Below are 4808 nucleotides of genomic sequence, written 5' to 3'. Positions count from 1 at the left end.
TTGTTTGTTAACATGTTCAGTGTTTATTTTTATATTTTATATTTTCCTGTTTTATTTTTAAATTAATTATTTGGTAATTTTATTAGTTCAAGTTTTTTTTGTTTTGTCTATATAGTTTTATTTCAGTTTAAGTTTTAGTTATTTTAGTACCATGAGTTACAATTGTTGATAATGAGAAATGCCTTTGCAACTAGCTGAAATAAAATAAGCTTTTTGATATTTTATTTCTGTTAAAGTTTATTTTATTTCACGTAACAAAAGTTTTCTTTGAGGCTCCAGTTTTAGTTAACTATAATAACCCTGTTTTGGATTAATTACTTCTGTAAATATTTTAGACTGCTAAATAAATCTAAGAATCCAGCTCATCATTTTATCTCAATTTCATTGTCTTGTATTTTTTCTGTTTTTAGTAAACCCACTTTCAGCACAGTTCAAGTGGGTGTTTTGCCATCTGATCTGAAGATGTCTTTCTGTATGGTGGGCTCATCTAAACCCCAGACCTTCCAGTTGACCGTATCAGATCTGTGAGTATATTTATACTCTCTACCTTTGTACATACAGCGGCCTTTTTAAATGATGAAACAATAAATATGTTGTTTACAAATTAGACAAAAGTTTTTGGCATTTTTCTGGTTGTCAAATGTTAAGTATGAATGAAGTTAATTTGCAAATAATTTTTGGGGTTGCTGTAGCCATTATTAGTTTTGTTTTTAAGCATTCTCACATTCTCTTATGTTTTCTCTCTCTTTCTCAGTAAGTTATGCAGTCAGGGAGCAGTTGTCACGTTAACATGCTCAGGTAACTATGGAGTCCTAATCCAACAGCCAATTAGGGCATTAGTCAATAATGAAACAAATGGATAATTACAACAAGCACAAAACTAGCAATACAACATCAAATGTGTTCACTGACACAGTCAGTCATCTGGACTGAGCAATTTAACATGCCAAAACATGTTTTAAAGAGAGAGAACCATATTTGATATATATGTATATATATATATATATATATATATACAGTATATGCCTTATTTATTAGTATTGCTGTGACATACTGATAATGGATATTTTTGCATATTGTTCATATTTACCTTCATTCTTATACAGGAAAAACAGACTTTCTGTATAAATAAATCATTCCCTGTGTATGTGACATAAAGGATTTGGTATGATCCATTCCTCCCCTGTCTCAGTGGTTCGGGCTGTATTCAGAAGGTCAGATTACTCTGTGTGTGTCTCATCCTGCACACAGATGCGCATTACTGTGACCGGCTGCATAAACTCATCAGAAACGTTCGTGTAAGAGAGACCTGCTACATGGAGAGAGCTTCATTCTGAGAGTGAGTCCCATCTTTTCTTTCTGCTCTCTCTCTCTCTCTCTCTCTCTCTCTTTAGGGAATGATGCAGCAGCACCTGCATGCTCTGACATAGAGAGTCTTTAACACCTGGATGATAAAAGAGTTCATGCATGATGATACAGATTTATAGAGTAGATAGACTGATGTATTTATAGAGACTGTTGGGTGTTGTAATGGGTTTTGCATGATGTTCAGAGACTGGACACACAGGAATCACTGTCTGTAGTTTGCAGTTGTATCATATAGATGTGCTCTTCCAAGTTTTGCTGGTGTTGTGATACTTGGATGACTAGTTTCAGAAAATAAGTAATAATAGTAATAATAAAATTGTCTTTAATTTCCAGAATTGGTAGTAAATTAAGGCTAGAATTTTTTCTTTTTTCTTTTTAATTAATATAGTTTAACTGATTATTAAATAATATGGAAAAAAAATTATGAATAATATTATTCTTGTTTTTAGTTTGTTATTCATTCTTTTTTAACATTCTCCTTCAAAGATATGTTAGCTGCGACACATTTTCTTGCTGTGCAGCTTTGAATGATTCTACTTTTGATTTATACTACAAACACAACACAAAAGCTAAACAATGATGCATTTGAAAGCATCCCGTCCTCTCATGTGAGGAATCCTGTTTGAGTCGCTGCATGAAGATCTTCTCACAGAAACACAACATCTTTAACTTGAGCAATCTTATCCACTTTAAATAAAACTCACACTCACAGTTTAAGAGTAATTTACTTCAAATACTGATTCCTTGTATTGTGTTTTGAATTGTCAGAGTGATGTTCCCTGAAAGCGACTCGGTGACTGAAATCCTAAACCCTTGTTTATCTCCAACTGTGTGTTTAAAATAAAATTGAACTTATTTCTCATGGACTCTTAAACATTTAAGTACAAATTTCAAATGTTTCAAAATGACCTAAAATATTATCATAATGCATATGCCATTGCTAAATGTTCTACCTGCTGTTCAGATAAAGATATTTTTGTCATGGTGTTGAAAAACAGATTTTCCTTCAATGTTAAAGAAGGACATGTGTGTCGTCCATCTCATACTCTAGGTGGCGCTCTTCATCATAGATGTGCTTTCAGAAAACTTTCCAGCTTTCAGTGAGAATCAAAAAGCAGCTTGAGACCTTGAATCTGTTTTTTGTGTGTCATCATAGACTAAATATTGAAGAAGCTGTCCTGAGTGGGGAGTTTAAATGCATCTGATATTTATAAAACATTAAATTGCAGAGGAAACTAGAAATAGAAATAGAAAATGTATGTTGCTCTGTAGCAGCCTGTGGAAAAACAATATTTGTAAAATTTAGGATAAATCTTTGCAGTGCACAAGTTTTATGCTTATAATGTAGTAGCGGTGCATTGTGAAATAAAGTCTGACACATTGCTCTGCTTTACATCGTTCTTAAGAACACTGGTAAAATCAATGTAAAGTGTAGCCTGTGAATATTAATCGGTACAGTTTAGTATTCTTTGACATGTGAGTTCAGATTAAATATTCAGAGAAGCGCAGACTCACTAGAGGATTTGATTTATCTATAATGAACACAACCTTCCTCTCGGTTCATACAGAACATAGACACTCTGACAGTCATGTTTCAGATAATAACACTGTAAAAAATGACCGTGAATTTAACGGTAAAAGACTGTAAAAATGCTACAGTAAAAACCTGTTAAATGGTTAACGGTAAATTCCCCTACTATATACGGTGAAAAACTGTATTGGACATTACATGTATTGGACATTAATTTTACGGTAGTATACCGTTTTTGGAAGTGAAAAAGACCGTATCATTTACAGTGAATAACCGTAAATTGACATTCCCAGAATTCCCTGCGTTACATTTCAAATTTGATGTTTTTTTGTTGAAATAACTATGTTTCTTCTTAGTTTTTTCTTATCAGTTATGTATATTAGGGTTGTGTGTTACACCTAATGTTGTTAAATTAATGTTTATTGCATTATTTCAGTTTCATGTGTGTTACCATGATGGTGTTTGGTGTTTGTGTGAATGACACTGTGCACCTTCTATATATGTTATTATTTAAAAGCTGCTTGTGATGGGCTTTGGTTCATCACGTGACTTTCTCATCACCACCTGCTTTTGGTGGTTATCAGTGTATTACAAAGGTACAAAACAGATTTCAGTAGTTCAAAAGGTTGGTATATTAACATTATATCAGTTAATGAAAATACGGTATTTAACTGTAAATTTAAGTTAAAACCGTAAAACCTAAAACGTTGCTACCGTATTTTTTACGGTAAAATTCCGGCAACCACAGCTGCCGTTTTTTTACCGTAAATTTTACAGAATTTTTTTTTACAGTGAAGTCTCACTCGTAATAAGCGCCTTTGAGTAGGACAGCCATTATAGGTGCTCATTTTATGGTGAAATGTAAAGGTAGAAATCTTGACAGCCATTTCCTTTTCTTGTGACACTAAAATGACAGATGCTTTATCGACTGTTCATGTCTACAATGTCATTTGTTCCACTGGAAGACCAGTTATGATCTTCATTGTTTCCTTCTATGACTTAATCATAGTGTGAAATGTAACATAAGATGTGTATTTGATGCAGCTATAGGATGTTGTTCTGTATGTATGTATGTATTGTATTGTGTATATATGTGACCCTGAACCACAAAACCAGTCTTAAAGGGATACTCCACCCCAAAATGAAAATTTTGTCATTAATCACTTACCCCCATGTCGTTCCAAACCCGTAAAAGCTTTGTTCGTCTTCAGAACACAATTTAAGATATTTTGAATGAAAACCAGGAGGCTTGTGATTGTCCGATTGACTGCCAAGTAAATTACACTGTCAAGGTCCAGAAAAGTATGAAAGACATCGTCAGAATAGTCCATCTGCCATCAGTGGTTCAACCGTAACGTTATGAAGTGACAAGAATACTTTTTGTACGCGAAGAAAAAAGAAAAACGACTTTATTCAACAATTCGTCTCCTTTGTGTCTCTCCGCATCACCGTAGCGCCATTTTGGAGAACATCCGCTGAGCTCAAACTGCGTACACTATTCTGTGTCAGCCGCGACACAAGGATACTTTTTCTACGTGTATTTATGCTTCGATTTGAACGAAAACAGCGCATCCGTGCAGCGCGGCTGACACTTGTGACACTTGGTTTTCATCCAAAATATCTTAAATTGTGTTCTGAAGATGAACTAAGCTTTTACGGGTTTGGAACGACGTGGGGGTAAGTGATTAATGACAACATTTTCATTTTGGGGTGGAGTGTCGCATGGGTATATTTGTAGCAATAACCAAAAATACATTGTATGGTTCAAAATTATTGATTTTTCTTTTATGCCAAAAAATCATTAGGATATTAAGTAAAGATCATGTTCCATTAAGATATTTTGTAAATTTCCTACTGTAAATATATTAAAACTTAATTTTTGATTAGTAATATGCATTGCTAAGAACTT

At 33.6% G+C, this 4808-nt stretch overlaps 1 protein-coding gene across 1 annotated transcript in view; it reads left to right on the top strand.

Annotated features, from left to right (window-relative positions):
• The first annotated feature begins 1200 nt into the window (after positions 1-1200).
• Positions 1201-4808, top strand: part of LOC107719143 (oxidation resistance protein 1-like) — a 73916-nt gene continuing 70308 nt past the window's right edge. The window contains exon 1 of the transcript XR_001637490.1: positions 1201-1339. The gene's annotated coding sequence lies outside the window, so the exon portion shown is untranslated. The remainder of the gene's footprint in view (positions 1340-4808) is intronic.

This window comes from Sinocyclocheilus rhinocerous, unplaced genomic scaffold (assembly GCF_001515625.1).
Source record: "Sinocyclocheilus rhinocerous isolate Xijiao unplaced genomic scaffold, SAMN03320098_v1.1 scaffold1084, whole genome shotgun sequence".
Taxonomy (NCBI): domain Eukaryota; kingdom Metazoa; phylum Chordata; class Actinopteri; order Cypriniformes; family Cyprinidae; genus Sinocyclocheilus; species Sinocyclocheilus rhinocerous.
Note: the sequence above shows the minus strand (reverse complement) of the source record. Positions and strands in the feature narration are given on the sequence as shown.